Source organism: Muntiacus reevesi, chromosome 12 (genome assembly GCF_963930625.1).
Source record: "Muntiacus reevesi chromosome 12, mMunRee1.1, whole genome shotgun sequence".
In the NCBI taxonomy this organism is placed as follows: domain Eukaryota; kingdom Metazoa; phylum Chordata; class Mammalia; order Artiodactyla; family Cervidae; genus Muntiacus; species Muntiacus reevesi.
In genome coordinates, this window is record NC_089260.1 from 23,849,442 (window position 1) to 23,872,556 (window position 23,115).

The window sequence follows — 23,115 nt, forward strand, 5'->3', positions numbered from 1 at the left end:
GCTTCAACTTTAGCATCAGTCCTTCCAATGAATATTTAGGATTGATCTCCTTTAGGATTGACTGGCTGGATCTCCTTGCATTCCAAGAGAGTCTCAAGAGTCTTCTCCAACACCACAGTTTGAAAGCATCAATTTTTTGGCCCTCAGCTTTCTTTATGATCTAATTCTCACATCCATACATGACTATTGGAAAAACTATACCTTTGGCTATATGGACTTTTGTTGGCAAAGTAATGTCTCTGCTTTTTAATATGCTGTATATATTTGTCATAGCTTTTCTTCCAAGAGCAAGCATGTTTTAATTTCATGGTTGCAGTCACCATCTGCAGTGATTTTGGAGCCCAAGAAAATACAGTCTGTCACTGTTTCCATTGTTTCCCTATCTATTTGCCATGAAGTGTTGGGACTAGATGCCATGATCTTAGTTTTCTGAATGTTGAGTTTTAAGTCAACTTTTTCACTCTCCTCTTTCATCAAGAGGTTCTTTAGTCCCTCTTCACTTTCTGCCATAAGGGTGGAATCATTTGCATATCTGAGGTTATTGATATTTCTCCTGGCAATCTTGATTCCAGCTTGTGCTTCCTCCAACATGGCATTTCACATGATGTATTCTGCATAGAAGTTAAATAAGCAGGGTGACAAAATACAGCCTTGACGTACTCCTTCTCCTATTTGGAACCAGTCTGTTTTTCCATGTCCAGTTCAAACTGTTGCTTCCTGACCTGCAAACAAATTTCTCAAGAGGCTGGTCAGGTGGTCTGGTATTCTCATCACTTGAAGAGTTTTCCAGAGTTTGCTGTGATCCACACAGTCAAAGGCTTTGGCGTAGTCAATAAAGCAGAAATAGAGGATTTTCTGGAACTCTTGATTTTTCGATGATCCAGTGGATGTTGGCAGTTTGATCTCTGGTTCCTCTGCCTTTTCTAAATCCAGCTTGAACATCTGGAAGTTCATGGTTCACGTATTGAATTTTGAGCATTACTTTACTATCATGTGAAATGAGTGCAATTGTGTGGTAGTTTGAGCATTCTTTGGCATTGCCTTTCTTTGAGATTGAAATGAAAACTAATTTTTCAAGTCCTTTGGCCACGGCTGAGTTTTCCAAATTTGCTAGCATATTGAGTGCAACACTTTCACAGCATCATCTTTTAGGATTTGAAATAGCTCAGCTGGTTTTCCATCACCTCCACTAGCTTTGTTTGTAGTGATGCTTCCTAAGGCCCACTTGACTTCACACACCAGGATGTCTGGCTCTACGTGAGTGATCACACCATCATGATTATCTGAGTAATGAAGGTCTTTTTTGTACAGTTCTTCTGTGTATTCTTGCCACCTCTTCTTAATATCTTCTGCTTCTGTTAGGTCCATACTGTTTCTGTACTGTATTGTGGCCATCTTTGCATGAAATGTCCCCTTTGTATCTCTAATTTTCCTGAAGAGATCTCTAGTACATCCTTGCTCAAATGTTAGCCCCAGTGAAAGCAGTATTCTTATATGTTCTCTTTAGAGCTCTGTCCTCTGTCCTTAGAAGAGAAAATATTTTTGACTAAATGAACATTTAGTGTTGGCAGTGGTATTAATTTTCTCCCAAATTAGGGAGACATGTTTGTGCTAAGTAGTTTATCCACAGTCATTCAGATGATGAGTTTGATCTTGGACAAGTTACTTACTCTAACATGAACTCAGGACTTCATGTACTGACTTGACTTGACTTCATGTACTTGACTTCATGTTCAAATCCTATGCCTTTAACACCTAGGCTACCCTGTATGAAGTTATAATACCTCTGTTCCATGTAAAAACTGAACAATTCTACCTCACTTTCAGTAATAATTGGCTGGGCAAATTGTATAAAAAGAAGATATTTTGCTCTCCTACCTTATTCTTATCTGAAAAGAAGAGGACCTAAATATTCAGGATTCTCATAGAACTTTGCTTCATTAAGGAGAACCTGCCAAGAGAGGCAGGAAAAAGAGAGAAAAGAGGAAACTGAGATTTTTCAGTCCCTGCCTTTTGTGAGCCATGTGGTAAGTCTTATGATGATTAACACCTACACTGCTTGTGAGAAACGCCATTGCACAGATGAAGAAAGGAGACTGACAGCGTTAAGGAACACACAACTTGGTAATAGTAGAATACGAATCCTGTTCTTTAAAAACCCAAATTCCATGAATGGCCCACTACACCACTGGCTTAATGAGTGGTAGCTACGTAGTTAAGACTAAAATGTGAAGATTTTTACTGTTACCACCTACATTTCTTCTTTTTCACTGACATTTGAATATTCCCAGAATATAATATGATACTTTTTTATCAAAAAACCTGACTTCACTCTTGTTCAATAATAACAAAAAGTTATGCCAAATTACATAAAGCCACATTACTTAAACAACCTCACCAGAAACAAGCCAAAAAGGCTGGACAGTGCTCAGCAGTGGATGAAATTTTGAATCTCCCAGGCAATTAAGAAATTTATTTTTCTCTGAGGCGATACAAAACATGAGCCATCTTCTCTCTTATAAAATTAAATCAAGCCAGATCTGTGTGGCAATTTTACCTAGAACCCAATGGTCTCAAATCAATCAAGTTCTATTTTTTTTTTTAAACTAAAGTCTAGGTTTGATGCTCCTCCTATTTTCCTGGAATGTGAACCAAAGAACTACACACAGATGCCAAATGACCAGCCTAGAACTTTCAAAATTTGAAATCAACGTTAAAGATTCTATTGAAGAAACATCCATTTTCCTGGTTTCTCAGAATCCTGAGTGAAGGTCTCCCTTAATTTAGGGATAACTGAGGAAAATTGGGCCTTAGCAGTGGTCAGGTTCCCCATGGAACTAGGGCTTTCAGACAGTGGCAAGGTGAAAGTTATCTCAGCGCCCTTCCTCAAAACTGTGATCATGAGAAATGAGATCATATAAAAGATGCTTGCAGTTGACAACATCTCTCCCTGTGGCAACTTCTCATTTCCCGATGAACCATCCATTCCCCGATCCTCATGGGAGCATAGCTCTTACTTCATCCACAACATCTATCTTTTGGCAAGCTGCTCACCCTGGAATTAAACTCTTTTGAAACGGTTTCCCTTCTTCCTTGGATTTCCAAATGAGAGTGCTTCCCTGCAAGTGCTCTCCTGGCAGCCTCTATCTCTTACTTTAGAGACACATTTAGCACTCTGTTCCGGCCAGCAGATCACCCACGACAGGGAGCAGCAGACAAAGCTCAGATGTGAAGGCATGGAGACTGATGAAATACCACGCTGTTGGCTGCCTCCCTGCCGGAACCAGCTGTTCCCTCTGCACAATCCACATCTGCCCTGAGAGCCAAGAGAGAATTCTACAGGGCATTCTGCCGAAAGCCAGGTTTCAGGGTTGTCTGGTGCCATGGAGAACCCATCGCACTCCTATTGATGCAGGATTGCTATAAAAGCATAAAAGTATCTTCTGCTCTCTGCCCTTTTTAATACAATACTCTTTTTCTGAGGTTTCCAAACAAAAAAAAAAAAAAAAAGAAAGAAAGAAAATGTCTTAAAAGATCTTGCTTAATAGAAAAACTCAGGGGTTGGCGTCTGGAGAAATGATACGGCTTTGCTGGTATGTCTATAAAATCTAGTCTTGATTTTTTTTCTTATATAGAGCATGGCATCATTTAGATCCTGAAGCAAAAGAAAACTCCATGGTACTTAACCCCTTCATTATCATCTTTTTCAGGTATGAACTGAAAACTCTCCTCTGGGACACTGGTTCCTGACCTCTAAATCAATTGAAAAGAACCTGGAGGACATCCATGGTGGTACAGTGGATCAGAATTTGCCTGCCAATGCAGGAGACACAGGTTCAGTCCCTGACCCAGAAAGATTCCATATGCTGCAGAGCAACTAAGCCACTGAGATGCAACTGCTGAAGCCCTCTCACTCTAGGGGCCATGCTCAGCAAGAGAAGCTACCACAATGGTAAGAACCCCAGACACCACAATGAGGAGTAGCCCTGGTTCACAACTGGAGAAGGCCCACATGTGGCAACAAGGACCCAGGACAGCCAAAAATAAATAAACACAAATTTTTTAAAAAGTGGATCCTTTCTTTGTGAATAAACAACCCCTGTGAATCTATCAGCCCCTCCCTCTGATCCTGCATTCAAATGAGCCCTCCTATCCTGGGCTTTCTTAAAAGGTATTGAGCCTTTCTTGGCTCATTCTCTTAAACATTTGTTCTTCTCAGCGGCAAACTAAGGATGCAGGTTGATCCAGCCACTCTGGCCTTTGGCACAGCTCATCAACAGATGAACTAGAGTTTGTGTATTCTTCTGTGAAAGTGAAAAGTGAAAGTGAAAGTCACTCAGTCATGTCCGACTCTTTGCAACCCCACGGACTATACAGTCCATGGAATTCTCCAGGCCAGAATACTGGAGTGGGTAGCCTTTCCCATCTCCAGGGGATCTTCCCAACCCAGTGATCGGACCCAGGTCTCCCACATTGCAGGCAGATTCTTTACCAGCTGAGCCACTAGGGAAGCCCAAGAATACTGGAGTGGGTAACCTATCCCTTCTCCAGCAGATTTTCCCAACCCAGGAGTCGAACTGGGGTCTCCTGCATTGCAGGTGGATTCTTTACCAACTGAACTATCAGGGAAGTGTATTCTTCTGTAGTTTTCTGAATTTAGAATTTAAAGTATGTGGGTAGACTAAATCATCCAGATCCATGCAGTTGTAAACAGAGTATGTTCAACCAACAGCATGTATACTAATGTCAAGTAGTACACATTGAAATACACTAAGTAAAAAAATTAAGTTGCAGAAAAAGGAAGTGACTTATCCTACATGTTTATCTCATTTGTGGTAAAAATATACATTTTAATTACAAAATTAGTACACATTCATGGAAAAAAAAATTCATGAAAGCACACTTCTTAGATGGCCATGGATAGGAGGAAATTTTTTACTTTTCACTTTACACAATTTTGGTTTCCTTGAATTTGTACTATAAGCTGGTATTCTAAAAAAATAAAATAAAAAGGAATTAGCAGTAATAATCCTAATAAACTGGTGGGACTAGTCAGATATCACAGTGAAGTTGGATATAGACTAAAGGAATTTTTAGCTTTGTTTTTTCCTGAATCAATTGTTGTACCTAACTTTCAAAGTGTGTTTGTAAGTAGCCCCTTGTGAATAAATGCTATCCTACTTGACTCCTTGATCTACTATGCACTTAGATTAACCACAGAACTTCTTTTCTCCTGCAAATTCCAACACAGCATCCATTCTGCACTGAAGATGTTGCCACACTATCTTTACTCTGACTGGTCTATGCCATGTTCCCTCCCTCCTTATGGAAAAGATGGACTTTGCAAGTCAGTCTTTATCAACATCCCCCTATTGATCTATGAGCCCCTCTGTGGATAAGACAAACAAGGCCTTTTCTTTTTGCCTTTCATAAAGTGTCAGAATGATCCCTGATGGGTTGATGAGACAGACCCTCTGAAACCAAGAGATTCAAAATCTCAGCCTGTAGAAAGAGGCTGCAGCTTGAGGACGGATCCCAGTGTAATGAGCGCCGTGATGCTAATGGGAGTAAGCAAACCCCAGGTTACCCAGAGGCTCGGGTGACAGCGGGCAGTTTGGCCAGTGATAGAACAAAGCAGCGTAAGTAGTGCCAGGAAGTCAGGATCATGGACAAGTAGAGGAGGATATTGTGCTGTGGCCACGGGACACAGAGGCAGAAAAATAGGGCCCTGGGCTCAGAGGAGATACCATATTGGCTGATTATTAAGAAAAAGAGGGATGAGGGATTAGTTATACAAAGTGGAGCACAAGCTCAGAGATGCACTTGCAATAGGGCTGACTCATGCTGACTGGCTTCATTGACCAGATTCAGGCAGCTTTTAATCCCTCTGACCGAGGAAGGATTTCAGTCCTCTGCCTGCAATGAGACAAGAGTCTTTAGGGTCAAGTGAGACAAACAGTGAGAGAGCTGAAATTTGCAAGGCAGGTTAGTCAGTGCCTTATATCAATCAGAGTGGGGGATGAGGGCCAGCTGGAGGTCATATAGCACAAGCCAAAAGTGGGGCCAGCAACAGCCGGCCGTTGGCATCAATTTGAAAGTTCAAAAAAAGATAAAATCTATTCATTTTGCCTTTCTTCTGCACATTTAGGGGATATTGGAACCTGGAATCCAATGCATGTCCTGAAAGTCTCAAGCTGTGAAGCAAAGCAAATAAAAATACAACCAAACAAAAAAATAAAAGCAGCAGGATGACATTCTGCAGTCTTTGAAGGGAAAAGTGATGACTTACATGGAGCCCACCATGAGGACCATCCACAGCATTTAACCCTGGTTGCAATTTTCTTTTTATGTCTGGGTTAGAGGAACACACCCATTTTCCTTAAGTCACATTTAATTTGTTTCTGGGAGGCTCTAACGTGTTCCAAGAGAGCAACTTCCCTCCATTGCCAAAGTCTCCTCTTGGCCTGATCTTTCTTGTCTCGGGTTTTAAGGCATTGTCCATTTCACGTCTCACAACATAACACACAACATTACTCACTTGGTCAGATGGCCTAGATAAGGTGCAATATTTTCCTATCCCAGGACTGAGCTCTTACGGCAGGCTGCTTGTTGGAAAGAGTGCAAGAGTGGGGTGTGGGCAGGAGGTAGTTAGACTATTACATTCTTTCCTTTAGCTGCCAATAAAAGTGTTGAACTATAGACCGTCCAAGAGGGCCCTGTTAGAGCAGTTATATTCTGGGACCACACCAAATGGAGCTCAAACTGTTGGTAATATTTATCTCAGGGATACAAATTGCAGGTGGAGAAACAAAAAGCAGCTTTGGGCAAATTTAGCAAGCCGTTTCTTGAGGTTTTTGAAAACTGAACACCCAGTGAATCAAAATGCCTCCAAATCTAGCCCATATTGGAATTTTAAATAAAACTACTCTCATTTTGAAGAGCATTTAGTACTGAAAAGCCATTAGCGTGTCTGTTCAAAATCTGGCTAAATACATTTAGGACTGTCATTCCTATGGTGTCCTTGGTCCAAATACTACCCTGACATTACCTCCTAGGACTTTCTCCTGGTGTGTTTCCAAGGCTATGACTCTTCAAGAAAGATTCCTGGGATGTCCCTCCTAACCCTATTCTCATGACTTATCACGCATGAGATAAGCACATGATGGATCCCTTTCCTACTTAATGAACTTCCTCTTTACTTTTATTGGCTATTACCTACTAAGTCATTTTCTTCAATATCTAAATTTTCACTGCATGTGCATGCTGCATGCTAAGTCACTTCAGTCGTTTCCAACTCTGTGTGACCCTTTGGACTGTAGCCCACCAGGCTCCTCTGTCCAGGCAAGAATACTGGAGTGGGTTACCATGCCCTCCTCCAGGAGATCTTCCTGATCCAGGTATCAAGCTCATGTCTCTTATGACTCCTGCATTGGCAGGCGGGTTCTTTACCACTAGCACCACCTGGGAAGCCCAATTCATTCCATAGACATCTATTAACTGCTTTGCATGCATGTGTGATCTAGGTTCTTGGAACAGTGAAAACCAAGATGAAAAAGGCAAGAGCATTTTATGCAAGATAAACACAATAAGTATTTATTGAGTCAATAATTATAGGGAGAGTAATGAAGTGATACCACTAATAGGAAAAAAAAGAATAATCAGGACTTTTTCAATGAGTAAAGGAAGTTTTCAGAGAAAGGATGCTTGAACTTCTTGAAGGATATGTGATTTGACAGACCAACTGTAAAAGTGTATGGACTCATGATTGTTTGCATTCTCCCAAAATTCTTATGTTGAAGCCCTAGCATCACCACAACGTGATGATATTTGAAGCTGGGACCTTTGGTAAGTAATTAGGTTTAAATGAGGTCATGAAAGTGGGGCTCCTGTGAGGAGATTTGTGTCTTTATAAGAAGAGGAAGAGAGACAAGAGCTCACTCTCTCTCTCTCTTTCATTGCAATGTGAGGACACTGTAGGAAGGTGGCTGGCAGCAAGACAGGAAGTAGGCTTTCACCTGGAACAAAATCTCCTGGCACCTTGATCTTGGACTTCCCATCCTCCAGGACTGTGATAAAGAAGTTTCTGTTGTTTAAGCCATTGCACCTGTGGTATTTTGTTGTGGCATCCTGAGCTGATTGAGACAAAACATAAAGGAAATGGCATTCCCAACGGTGGTTAGAGTTCAACATGACATGGTGCAGTGATTTGCAATGGTGCAACCACACCAAGCAAATGAAAACCTTTATACTGCTTCATCATAATGGGTGTGGGGAGGTCATGGGTCACCCCCCCCCCAACTGAATACACATCATTCCAGGGGGAGCACCACCTTTTGCCTTCCCCGCCATATTTATAATGGGTGCTAAAGGTGGTGTTGTAGCCTTCAGATATTTTAAGGTGATTAGTCTTAGTCACTCAGTTGTGTCCAACTCTCTGTGACCCTATGGACTGTGGCCCACTGCTCCTCTGTCCATAGAATTCTCCAGGCAAGAATACTGGAGTGGGTTGCCTTTCCCTACTCCAGGGGATCTTTCTGACTCAGGAATCGAACCTGGGTTTCCTGCATTGCAGGTAGATTCTTTCCCATCTGAGCTACAACCTGTTGTAGCCATCAGATATTTTAAGGTAATTAATAGATTATTATAAATGAAGTAAGACAGAAAAAGACAAGTATCATATCGTTTGCATGCTGAATCTAAAAAAAAAGAGAGAGAGATACAAATGAGCCTACTTACAAAACAGAGAAGACTCAGAGAATAAACATGGGTACCAGGGAGGAAGACTCGAGGAGATGGTGTGGGGAGAAGGGATAGATTGGGAGTCTGAAACTGACTTATACACACTATGATATTTAAACTAGATAACCAACAAGGACCTAAGGTATAGCACAGGGAACTCTGCTCAATATGCTGTAACAATCTAAATGGGGAACGAATTTGAAAAGAATAGATACATGTGTATATATGATAGAATCACCTTGTTGTACACTGGAAACTAATACAACATTGTTAATCAACTATTCTGCAATATAAAATAAAAATTTTAAATTAAAAAAATAAAGAGTCTGCTTTACACTTGAAAAGTGGCTCCTACACATTAGCTCATTTGACTTGTTGCTGCAGCTCGGTGTGGTAAGTGAAATTATCCCCATTCTTACAAATGAGCAAACTGAGGTGGTAAGTACCTTCTCCAACACGAGGTAGAGTTAGTTACTCTCACCTCCTTCCTCTCCCCACAGCCTTGATGAGAAATTCTACTATAATTCATGCCTCCCATGGTGCTTTAGAATTCTCTCTTCTTGAGGAAAAGATCCTGCTTCACAAAGGTGAGAACTGTTTCTTACACCCCTTTTTATCACCAGGACTGAATTCTATGACAGAGTTAGAAAAAGATGCTTAGTGAGTAATTGAGAAGGGAGGACTAAGCCCTTTCATTCCAAACGCCACATTTTTCCTCTGATTCCCAGCAGGGTCATCACACCCTAAGTCAAGCCTCCTCACCTGACTGCTTCCTGCTCTGTGCACTTGCTGTTTCCTCTGTGCCTCATCAAAGTGCTGTTTTCCCTCACCAGTTAATGCATTTCTTCAAACTTAGCACAAAGAACTGGCAAGCATCTACTATAAAATTAAATTTACTTTCCACTATGTAATGACCAAAGATAATAACCCAAGGCTAAAACAGTTGCTTATATAGATTTCAGATGTGTTGACAACACCACATGGAGAGGGTCACTGGGACCCTAGATACCAAGATGAGGTGTTCACAATTTGCTTCGTCCACACCTAGTAGAAATGTAGAGTCTAGCTCTTCTGGTTCTGAAATTTCACACGTATTCCATATTTCCATAACAGTGCCCAAATGGCACTTAAGACTTTATTGACTTTCCTCTTCCAATGCTCTTGATCATCCCAATGCGTTTCACTCTGCATAATAGGTACATTTCTGAAAATGTGGATGTAAACCAGATCTCGACTATTTTATACTCTTGGAGGGAACATTTGATTTTAAACATGATTCAATAGATGTAAGAATAAAAAAATTCTGGTTTTAATTTTTCTTACTTATGAACTACCACCTATGATAATAAACATGTTATTTAAGCATGAAATATATTAAAATAAATATGTTGGATATTACATTAAATATATTAAATATATTTAAAAGAGGAAATTCAGTAATTTTTAATCTCATATCTTTTGTATAAAATGTAAAGTTCTGGAGAGGAAATAGGAAAATATTATACAGTAAAACGTCTGTTTTTCCTGGGGTGAAAGTCTTAGAAATTTTTCCAAAAAGCTATTTCTTCCTACATAGATTATAAAGAGAGGATTAAAAAGGCCCACTGCACATCTTTAGCAGGCTTAAAATTTAACATACAGAGGACCAAAGTATGCTGAAAAATAACTTCTTTATTTTCTTTAATTTTGTTTTAGTGATGGCAGAAAATAAACCTCAAACTTGCCACTGAAAGACCACTCTCCCAGGTTTAAAATAATCTGTTTTCATTGAACTCTGGTTTAGTTTTATAAATATCCAGGCAATTTAAATTTCAGACTCCTTACAGGAGCTTAACTAACGTTCACAAGGCTCAGGCCAGTTTTAATTATGCACAAAAGATAAAAAGAACCCAGAACATTTTGGGTTGCACTGTGTAAAAGCATCCCTTTCTGGCACTAGATTTCCCCAACACGGCCACACTGCCCTGACCCAAGTCACATGAAGTCTCTTCTGTAACCTTCCGCTCCTCTGGATCTGGGGCTCTGCACTCTGGATTCAGACTGCCTGGGTTCCAGTCCTTCTGACTTAGCTTACTGACAGGGTAACCTTAAGCAAATTATCTCAGCCCTCAGCTTCCTCAGTTGTAAAGTAGTCAATTACTTCATTGGAATTAGTGGTGAGGATTAAATTAAGATAACATCCATAAGGGACTTTGATGCCACTGCCTCGCAAATCATCTACGGTGAAGTTTTGGGAGATTTTTAAATTCTCTAACAGCTGTGGAAGAGAATGCAATAAAATGCATTATTAGAAATTATACACACATGCACATAAAGGCAGTATATGTACACAATGTTTTTGTGCTTTTTTTCCTTTATTTATATGTAAAGGCAATAAATACATGACAGAAGCTCAAATTACTACAGTTTCTGGCCACTTTAATTTTTGTATGCATCTCATCGTCATAGGTAATAGTTTACGGGCTGAGGTCTGCTGGCCACAGTTTGAGAAACAACACCTTACACAATACCTAGCACAAACGAACACTCATTAAATGTGAGCTATTATTATATTTGTTGAGTTCAGTAGAAAGAGCAGATGGAGAATCCAGCATGTCATCAGTTAATGAATAAGAAACATTCATTAAAGATGGAGTAAACATGAAAACTTTCAAACCACGACCACACCTATAACCTCTGTCCATTTATTTTTTTTCATTTATTTTTATTAGATGGAGGCTAATTACTTTACAATATTGTAGTGGGTTTTGTCATACATTGACATGAATCAGCCATGGATTTACGTGTATTCCCCATCCCGATCCCCCCTCCCACCTCCCTCTCTACCCAATCCCTCTAGAACAGTATCAAAACATGTATATTATCTAGGGTGAAACAGATCACCAGCCCAAGTTGGATGCATGAGACAAATGCTTGGGCCCGGTGCACTGGGAAGACTCAGAGGGATTGTCCATTTATTTTATTTAAAAAATGCTTTGGGATCTCATTTTATAAATGAGAGGACTGGTAAAGAGCTGACTACACATGAGAATCACCTGGGGAGCTTTTAAAATTTATTGCTACCCAGGTACCATTCCAGCCAGGCAAGTTAAATCAGGGTCTCTGGTGTTAGCACATGGATGTGGAGACTTTTGTAAAGCTCCATGTATAATCCTAATGTGCAGGGCTGGCTTTCTGATAGAACACATTCCTGGACAAGGCAGGACTCTGGTGTCTCTACCTACTGTCCACACACTGTATCACTGTTACATTGCAGACCTCCTGCAAGGGAACATTTCTTTTCAGACAATTCAGATGAATTCATTCTGTGAAAATGAAATTTAGGGTAGAAGGGGGGTCAATATTAAACAGCTGACCAATGAACCTTACTCATAACCCACACAAAGGCACCTAACTTGGTGTCTCTAAATGCCTACCTGGGTGTTTTGTGAAGTCCCAAGAAGACACACAAATAAGCCCAATTATTAGTAGAAGGGTGATATGGTGTACTTTGCATAACCTTTTAGATTCAACTGGAAATTCAAGGCACATTTTTTTTTCTTAAATGAAATATCCTATTTCATCCTTATTTCCAGAATTGTAATCAGAATTCTGGCTTTTATGATGTATTATTTTTCTCATTTGGTTTCCCTTGGAAGAGAATGGAAACTTTGAGTCTTGGCCACTCTCCGTCACATTCTGATTTCCCCATTTAGTGGGCCAGAGAGCTTCATGTACTTTCTTTAATATCAATGGAATTAAGCTGCCTTCTGAGGAAAATGTACAATGGAGATTTATAGACTTCAAAAACATAATAAAAATTAAGCTAAATGTTGAAGTTTTCTTAAAGGTGGAGGTAGTACATTTGAAGTGCTTGCCAATGTTGAATTTTGGGAAAAACCATTTAAACGTTCCAAGACTGCCTTTATTTTGTTTGTATTCAAAATACTGGTTCCTAGACCTCCCCTGTAGTGTAGAACTCACTCTGAGCCAGTCAGGGAAATCTTAGGGGGATACGATAATGAGTGGGGTAGATTTGATCACATCACAAGCCAAGTTGTTTGCATAATCTACTACTGCAGAAGATGATAGCATGAGGGAGAATAAATTCTCAGAATTCTGCTGCCCATTTCTTGGTTTGCCTCCCTCAGACTTCTCATTCAGTCCTACCTGAAACCTCACTGTCTTTGAGAGTTCTTCTGTTACTTCACAAATTAGTTTGAATCTCTGTTATGCTACAGGTTTTTGAAGAAACAAATGACACTATTACAACTATATTTGCTTGTGTTTTCCCTGCTAGATTATAAGCTCCATGTTTATCTTGTTCTATGTCTAGCACCCCAGTTCACAACACAGTGCCTGACACTGTGTGGTTCAGTACATTTTGTTGAATGAGTGAATATGCCTCATACCACCATCACTTCCCAACCTCGCCACGCACACATGCCCGTTGTTTAAGGGATTTTAAGTATTTGCCAGAAGAGTAGAATATACTCATATTAAAACCTTTGTGATGTCTTTAAGTTCTGCTTTATAAAACCCACAGACTACACAAACTTTGTGCCATCGTTACAAAATCTGAAACCACATTTGAAGACAGTTAGATGGGCTGACTTCGGCTTAAATCTTGAGTCTTGCCACTTGCTAGCAATTTACCTAATTTCACAAAGCCTCAGTTTTCACATACATAAAATGGCAAGCAGTAACAACAGTAATGAATAACATACCACAGACCACGGCTGTAAGGATGGAATAAGATAATATATAATTTAAAAGCTAGCAGGGTTTCTGGCACAGGGTAGGTCCTCAGTTAATGCTTATTGAATCTGAAAACAACAACAACAATGGCCATTTTGGAAGGAAGTTTTCCAGGTAAAAATCCATTTGAAAGGCTCAGATGTCATTCACCCTGACTGCTCCCTGGGGCTTCTGGGCTATGGCTCCAGCAGCACTTTGTTTCACCTGTGGTTTCTGGAGCCACATCAGAGTTTGGGGTAATTTCAATTAATATCCCTCTATAACAATATCAGGTCATCTGAAACTTCTATTTTTTGTCCTCATTATTTTTTAAAAATCAAACTCAAAATTATTCTAGAAACTACAGTAGAAATAATATATTGGTATACTACTACTTATGAAATTACTCCTAAAATGTTTACCATTATACAGGAACTTACAAACTCAGTTTTAAAAGATCTCCTTGATTTATTTCAAAGAGTACTTTTGTACCTACTTTTCTGTATATGTCTTGCTTTTTGCAAAATCAGTAACATTTTGAACTGTTAACAACTTTTGAAGTTTGTGACCTTAAGTAGATTATTAATACTTAACCTCTTTAGCCAAATTTCCTTAATTGCTACATGTGAATAATGAGTACTTATCATTTAGAGTGGTTTTGAACATGAAATATGTCCATTTATGTGAAGCAGATTCATAGTGTCTGGCACCTCATAAGAATTCAATATTTGCTGCTTTAATACAATTGAATGGATAGGCTGCAAAGGCACACACACACATACACACAAAACCATCTTGAGATATATATAGTAATTACTACTTAGAGTGACTATCTGAAAACGTCACCATTTTTTAGTTCATTAAGCTCAGATTGCATATTAAACAGATTTTTAATATTATGTTAAACATATTAAATGTTATTTAATATTTTCAAACTTCCATGTAGTTGAGGACCAGTGCATATTGAGCCTTTGAAAATCTCATTACTGCATGGAAATATTCCTGAGTACTCTGTAAAATAGAGATTCTCCAATTGTAGTACACCGACCACCCGCATCAGAATACCTCTGGGGCTTTTAAAGATTGCCTGGGCTGCATGCAATCCTATTGAACGAGAATCTGTGGGTATGGAGCCATGGAATATGCATTTTAAACAAATTCATTAAACAATCCCTATATATGCTAAAATTTGAAAATAGCTACAATAGATTGAGTAACAATTTGTTACTTTTTATCACTGTGACTTGTTCACTAAAATGTCAATACCTTCCTGTAATAGAGAACACCAAAAAATGCAATGTTAGCCTAGTTCATAGAAACCAAGGTGAGTCAACAATTATTATATACCTCCATGGGTCAGGCACTAAGTGCTGAATGTTTAAAGATTAAAAGGACTGGTATTGTCCCTGGAGATGCTTGTACTGCTTATAGTCTAATTTCAGAAACTACTTCTCCTTGAAATATTCTTTAAAAGTCTGTGTCATGTAACCAAGATCCAGACCATAATAGCTCTTGATCAAATGTAATGATTCCTTTATTTAGGGACTATATTCTATTGTAAATACACAAGCAAAGGAAGAGAAATCCATCAATTAAACCAACAAACATATATATATAATATGCTTGATAGATTACACAACAGTATGCTGACAAATTTTAAGAAGAAAAATAAAATCTCTCTGGCATGGAAGTAAGGTTAACAATAGCATATAACCCCATCATGAAATATATGAGGACTCTGACCCATGAAGAAAGCTAACACAGTTCTAGAGTATCCTAGTAGAGGAAGCCTTTATCCTAGTAGGTACACCCAGTTTTCCCTGGGGTGTGGGATGTTCCTGGGTAAGGGCTGTGAATCCAGTGTGCTTAACATTGGGCTTCCAGCAACCTCTTGTAGTAAGATTATAGTTAACACTGAACAGTAAGCTGGAGGGAACTCAGCTCTAATGGAAATCTCTAACATGTTCAAAACATTCGATTCCTCTGGAACCTGAGAGGTATTACCGGAGGTCATAGGCACCCTGGTTCCTCACCAACAGACCCCTCCCAGAGTTCAAGCAAAGCCCTGAGCCAGTCAATGTGAAGTCTAAGAATAGTATAGAAGTGTGCTAGTGTTAGTCACTTCAGTCATGTTCGACTCTTTGCCACCCCATGGACTGTAGCCTGCCAGGCTCCTCTGTCCATGGGATTCTCCAGGCAAGAGTACTGGAGTGGACTGTCATTTCCTTCTCCACTGTATATAAAAGGAGCTGAAAATATGGGGGAAAAAAGCTACAACTAAAAGTATTTTTTAAAAGGTCAGGTGGGTACAAATAGCTTGAAGCAATAATCCTCCATGCTAGGTTGTCCTAGGAAATAATAAAACCTAAACTCAGCAGAATACATTTTTTATAATGCAAATACTGAATGGCTTGACTTTAATAGTGAAAAAAGTGACATTTCACTTTTTCTTCTACCCCTCATAAAAAAAAGAGATTTTCTTCTTATGCTGAAATGTAGGAAGAAATTCAAATTCTTATTTGAATTTTTTATTCTTGAATTGTTATTCTCAAATTCTTGTTTGTGATTTGTTTGGATACTAAGAGGAACAGGTGGCCAGTGGATAAAAAACAGAAGGCTCGTTTTGAGCTTTCTTCAACTCCTAAAATTTCTCTATCTCTGAGAAAAAAAAAAATAGAAGGCACATTTCATTTGCATTTTTCACCCCTAATTGAAGAACCAGTTTCTAATGGAAGAGCATGATGCTGAAAAGGCGCCAATGAAATAGCTGGGTTTCCTCCGCCGTGGGGCTGCTTGCTCAGTACAAACAGCGTTTGTGGTTTCTAACCCAGAACTCTGCGGCTGGGTTAAGTGAGCAGCAAGTCAAACCAAACTTTGTGTAGCTGTTCTGACAAGCAGGAAACGTGTTAATTTTCAAAACCACCAAAGACTGTCAGGTAAGGGGAGGACTGCCATGCTTCTTTTCTGCCACCAAGTGTCTCCCTCTTCATTCCTTGCTCGCCTGGTCAGTTTCTTCAATTCAGAGTCTAGTCATATTTCATCTTAGGACTGACCTTCATTTGACATTGTATGCGAACTATAATAAATAACAGATAACTATTAAGCAGTCTCACCCCTATTCTGAAGCACTGTTTTAAGGTCACTGAAAAGTCCTTTAAAAAAAGGAAGAAGAAAAAGGCAAAAGGAAGAAAAAGAGAGGAGAAAGAAGCCAGGAAGGAGAAAGGGGAGGAGGAAGGAAAAAGATACACAAAAAAAGGAATCGTCAATGGCATGATAAAGTATTGGGCTACCCTGTAGAATACCTTTACGTGCTTCTAATATTAGAGGAGTCTGTTTGCATTAAAGACAGACTAATTCAGTGACAGACAAAACTAAAACTCAGATTTCCAAGTCTCAGCTCCAGGGCTCTTTTTTGCTCACAGCCATCTCCCACCAGGCCATACACAAGAAGGAAAGTGTTTATTTATTGCTCTATTATGACTGAAACCAGCATTATTTGGCAGTTACTCTCCAACAAGTTTAATGTCAAAACTTCAATTTCATGAAACAACGGGTTTGGTCAAAATGCCTGAGGAGTAACTTCTTTTTCTCATGGTATTTCCATGGCTGGTTCTAGCCAAAACCCAAACTACATACCCAGATGAAAATAAACATAAATCAAAAAAAGAAAAAACAAACCCTCAGAAGTGGTCTGAGCTTAGTGTGAAGAGTGAACGAATGATGACTTAGGTTAGCTCATATTTTATCTGAACTTGATCCTTGACTTTTTTCAGCTGGTTAGATCAGGCTTTCTTTTCATTTCTTATTGGGGTTTAAAGATCCTTGATTTTTATATGAATAAAATTGTTATGTACTGGTAGAAAGAAATATTCAGAAATTTTAGCCTACCCCACTAAATGTTAGGTAAATTCCAGCGATTGACGACATATTGCAATTATTTACTCAGTTGTTCCTGGTAGGGGGTCTAATTAGGAATTGAGCTTTCTTTATAAAATAAAACAAAAGGAAACCTTGAGTCTATAACTTCTCAAATCACTCATTCTTAGGGAAAATATGGTAGCACCTTTTGTGAGCTGTACCTTAAAGTTAAAAATAACTGAGTCAGAAGTTCCCTGGGTTCTTTCTTATTAGCTTGTGGACTTGGTGACCTTTCTTTTTTTCTAATATGGACAGGATGAAGCACATAAAAGCATGTATTAAAGGACATATTTTTGCCTAAAAACCAGCCCCGTTTCTGCCCCCACAGGATGTTGGTGCTCTCCACAGACCTCGTGCTGATTACCCTCTGTGGGAAGCAGCGGTCAACTCTAATTAACTAATTTACTTTCAACAAGTGTTTAATTAGGGCTTTTGCCCATATGTTGTGCTCTTTTGAAGATTCTGCACAATGTAGGGACTTTATTAAAATACAAAGAATTAATCTGGCTCTCTGACGTGAGAGGCCTTTGACCACATAGAAAATAATCTGAATCAGTCGACAAGTATTAAGCTCAATAAATATATATGAAACAACAGAGGGCATTGAGCCAGCCACCATGGAGATAGAATACTGAGCCTTCAGATGCTAGGCTGAAGAGAAGTACCTGGAAACCAAAGGGCCATATTCAAAAGAGGCAGAATTGTGATCACTGCTGGTGGATTAAGAAGAATAATGAATTTTTTTCTGACTCATCACTGTGTGCCAGATACTTTCTGCGCTCTATCTCATTTCATGCTCCTAAGAATCTACAATCAAAAATCATTCTCATTTTGCAAGTGAAGCTACTGAGACAAGAGAGTTTAGATAACAGGCGAAGGTTCCAGTTGGCAAATTGCAAACTTGAGATTCCAACTAGAAGAGGTCGGAATGACAGAGTTACTTTAAAGAGGTGCTTCTCAAATTGTGATGCCCATTAGGACTCACCAGTGTGTGTCTGTGAGTGTGTGTGCTCGCTCAATTGCTCAGTCATGTCCGACTCTTTGCAACCCTTATGGACTATAGCCCGCCAGGATCCTCTGTCCATGGGACTTTACAGGCAAGAATACTGGAGTAGGTTGCCATTTCCTACTCCAGGGGATCTTCCTGACCCAAGGATCGAACCGGTGTCTCTAGCAATGGCAGGCAGATTCTTCACCACTGAGCCACCTGGGAAGCTCAGGACTCATCAGGGAATCTGGTGAAATTAGATTCTAATTCAGTGGGTCACAGGTGGGGTCTGAGATTCTGTGTTTCTAACATCTCCAGGTAGTTCTCATGCTACCAACCCTCTGACCACACTTTCAAAAGCAAGGACTCAAAGGAACCAGTGAGGATTTCAACAAACTAAAATGCGGTAGAGAACATGCAAGCAGCTCTTGAAAATTAGATGGCATCAGCAAATTAATCAATGACATAGAGCTAATAAAATTGCAGATGAAGTTCTAAAGCTCAGATCCAGGGCCAGGCACTGTGATCCTTAACCCTTACTCTTTCCCCCGAGCACTAAGACTACGTGATTATAAAATGTGGATGTATTGGAAGTAATGACTGCAGTTGGAATTTAACAATTAACTGCCTCTCCATGGTGCTGTCACATCTCAAACTGATTCCATTCCAGTTGATCGCCATCCTTGAAGACGGGAGCATAGGAGGTAGAGTCAAACTTTTAAACACTGCATTTCCATAAACTGTCCTAACAATGAGTAAAATGGAAGCATCACTGAGATCAGCTGTGCTCTTTCCTCAGAGGAACCAGATCATGCAGAAGCTAAGTGTCAAGTAGGCTCTCTGTCTTGAATACCAGCGTCACCTGCTAGCTGTGTGACCTAGGTTGAGTTGCTTAACTTTCCTGTGCTTCTGTCTGTAAAATGAGAATCATAGTAGCACCCACCTCTGAAGGATTAAATGTGATATTATTGAAAAGTGCTTGAAATAGCTCTTAAAATGAAATATCTATTAGTTAATGTCAATTTGTTCTGATTTGCAGAACCTAGAATGAGCACTGACACACCAGTGGGGAAGTGGCGATGGTAAAAAATGAACCAAATTAAGGGAGAAAATAAATTATTAAAGCTCGGCTCTGCCACTACTTTGCTAACTTTGAACAATTCACTAGATTTTCCCGAGCCTTAGTTTCTTCACTTGCAAAAAAAAGGATGTTGAGTAAACTGGATAATTCCAAACATTTCTGCCAGATATAGTAAAGTAAGAACCTATGATTCCATTATGAATGAGAAGGGAGGGGAGGGACATGGGGATAAGAATTATTTGCAGATCTTTGAATAAAACTGTTCAACCACGCTCCCCAGACTGCTAGTCACCCCCCAGCCCTGCCAATTTAGTAAATATACAGAAATATAGCTGCATTTTAGCAAGTACCTCACACAATTCTCATGTATGTGATCCTTACTCTTTAAGAAATCCTGTACTAGGTAAGAGAAAAAAATCCAGTCTAGAGTTATAGTTTTTGGAAATAATCCTTACATAGGTGATCCAGATGTGGATAATGAAAAATAACATTCAAGGTAATGGTAGCTATTTACTGAGCACATACTCTATGCCAGTGCAATAAATATTAGATATCATATGTATGTGTATGGGTATAAGATATCTATTTGTCACAAAATCTCTGTAGCTTTTTTGAGCTAGAATCCAAGTTATCTGAGCCTATTAATTCCCTTTTCACTTAAGCCATGTTGAGTTAGGGTTTCAGCTCCTTGCAGCTCAAAATGCCTAACTAATTCACAAGCTTTATTTCAGGCACTATGGGTTTAAAGTGAGTTTCCCCAAAAAGCTCAGGAGACTCAGGACGGGGAAAGGGTGTCAGACTAGTAAAGTTGTGATAAGTTTCAAAACAGATTTATTTAGGAAGCTATGGAAGCGCTGGGGAGGAATAGGAATAATTTAGGCTCTCCTCTCGCCTTAGAAGAGGAAGGCCTGAACTAACTGCTGAAAAATGAGAAAACAGAACACGTGAGAAGAACGTTCATTACAGGCAGAGGGACTGACTTGTGTAAAGGCACAGGCATAGGGAAAACATGGGTTATGGGGCTTGCAGGAAGCGGGTCTCATATGCCAAGCTAGATAGGGCAGATTATCAGCAGGTCCATTTAGGCAACAAAAAAATATTTCCTCTGGGAACCATGTGGAAGAAGTATCTGGGATGATATTATCTTGCATCTGAGAGATCTGGGTTTAAATCTCAACTTTGCCCTTCCTTAGCTGAGTGATCCTGAGTAAGTTGCCTAACCTCTCCAAGCCTCCATTTCCTTGTCTGAAAAGTAGGGTTAATGATGTCTAATTTGCAAATAAAGTTGAAAAATGAGGCATAAAAAGGGTTTGGCACCTATATTTTTGCTATTAATTAGATTATGATTACTATCTTTATGCTAAGAATACAAAGAGCAAAAGACATTGCACCTGCTCTTGAGACACTTAACATTTGGTTAATAAGCAAGAAGATAGTCCTCTGAGAATGGAAATGCACAGAACAAGTATGAGAAGTACACTTTTGAACTTAATAATAAATTTGATAATAAAGTATTGATTGGAAAATGATATAAACAGGTGACCAAGGTTTCATTTGAGATCATGGTTTCCAGAGCTGCATGGAGAATTGATCGTCAGTAGAGGCATCAGATTGGTTAAGAGATTGTTAACAGGGAGAGGTGAGGAGAGAGGGTGAGCTAGGGGTTAGCAGTGGAAGACAGAAAGCTAGATAGATTTGTGAGATATTTAGTAGAATTGACTGAATTTGAATGTCATGCCTCAGCTGCAAGTCTGGGACGATGCTCACATTTCTAATTTAGGAATGTTTACTACTGATGTCATTCTCCAGAATCTGGAATGCCAGTGGTAGAGCTAGAATCACCATCATGTGAAAAGAAAGCGAAAGATGTTTTAAGTTCATGGAAGCAGGCGTCTCCACAGGAGACACCTGAGTTGCCTCCGGATTTCTCCATTCAGGCATCATCTGAACCAAGGCTCTGACCTCTCCCAGTAATGAACACCAGAGAGATAATTCTGTGCATGGTCTAGAAGGCTCTCACTACTCACATCAGTTGACCTGGTTGAACGTCTGTCACGTGGAAAGCTTCAGCAGTGGGCTGAAATAACTTGGATAACTTGACCAGCCCCCTGTGGATTATCTGTAACTCCCTCATCAAGTTACGGGTCATAAATTGTGACAGTGATTTCATGAATATATACTTATCTCCAAGTTCAAGTTGTATACATTTAAACATATACAGCTTTTTGTATGTCAATCGTACCTCAATAAAGTGTTCTTTGAAAAAACCAAAATAGAATCACCACCATTTTCCCATTTTCCTTTTCCTCACCTGATTCACCCAGCGCTTAGCTAACAGTTAAGTATCCTTTCCCTGCAATCTGTGTTATGCTGTTTCAACACGCTGGCTTCTATCCTTGTACATCTGCCTAAACTTCTCTCTTTTCAGGGGTTTTCAAAGTTCAGTCCTTAAGCTAGCGACATCAGCATTGTATGGGAACTTGTTGGAAATGAAGATCCCTAGGCTGTGTTCCATACTGACTGGATCAAAAGCTTAGAGGCGGGGCCTACGCAGGCCAGGTGATTACAAGGCACCTTGGGTTTTTTGCAATCACGGGTCTACAGAAACCATCGGCCTTCGGTGATGGGTAGCGTCCTGGCGTGCACCACCAGAAGCCTCGCCAGCAGCATTCTCTTAGTTTCCAGGGAGAAAAAGGATGACTTCCCACGGACAGCAGTGTGGCCCCAAGGATGGAGCCGCCTGACAGCCCTCAGGGCAAATACAGGTAAGATCCTGCTGGGAGAATTACAATGAGCTGGGGGCAGTTCTGTAACCGCTTTGGCTCAACCTGGGTTTTCCTCCCTACTTAAGGAATATCAGAACTCTCGGAGTAGCCATGATCCGTGCTACAGGTTACCTTAAGTTTAGTCCAGTCTCCATGCCCCCAACTCCCCTCGGAGAAAAAGTGAGGCCTAGTGGAATATGTAAGAGGAAATCAAAAGGAAAAGTGTCCCTCAAACATGCCCCTCCCGCACACGGGGACATTCCACTATTCTTATGGACAAGACTTCTCAAACTCCAAGAGACAAATATAATAGCCCATCATGCCAGGTCAATGGGTAGAATTTCAAGGGTCAACAAGCCACGGTCTTAAAGGCTCCAATTACAGCTTGACCACCACACAGATGCTCAATTGTCTACTGGCCTCTGTGGCACAACTCTCTGCTTCTTGGGGAATGGGGGAAGGTCCCTTGGCTCTTTCTCAAGGAAAAGGAATTAATCCTATCATGACCTCTAGGTCTCAGCTCCCAACTGCCCATTAACTCTCTGACTAAGTGGCATGCCTGGGTGGGCTGCATGGTTTGCGAATTGCTATGAAATCCCTTCCTATCCATTTCAGTGTAAAATCTTAGGTACAGAGGTATTTCTTTTTTCATTAAACCATTTGTTTCCTCATCCCCAGTGAGCTCTTTTGTTGAAATATTGCTGAAAATACTTAAACTGTCCCATCCCTGATGATACACAACTGCTGTTAGAAAAGCTCCTTTCTCTAATGACGAGAGGCTGTGTTAGACTCTCGAGCTAAGTACGTGCAGCTGCCAACCATCGTGCTGCCTGGATTCTCACAGTTCAGCTCCTCCCTGACCCTCTTAGCTGATTACAGTCATAGCCCTGCTCATAGTTAGACATCTA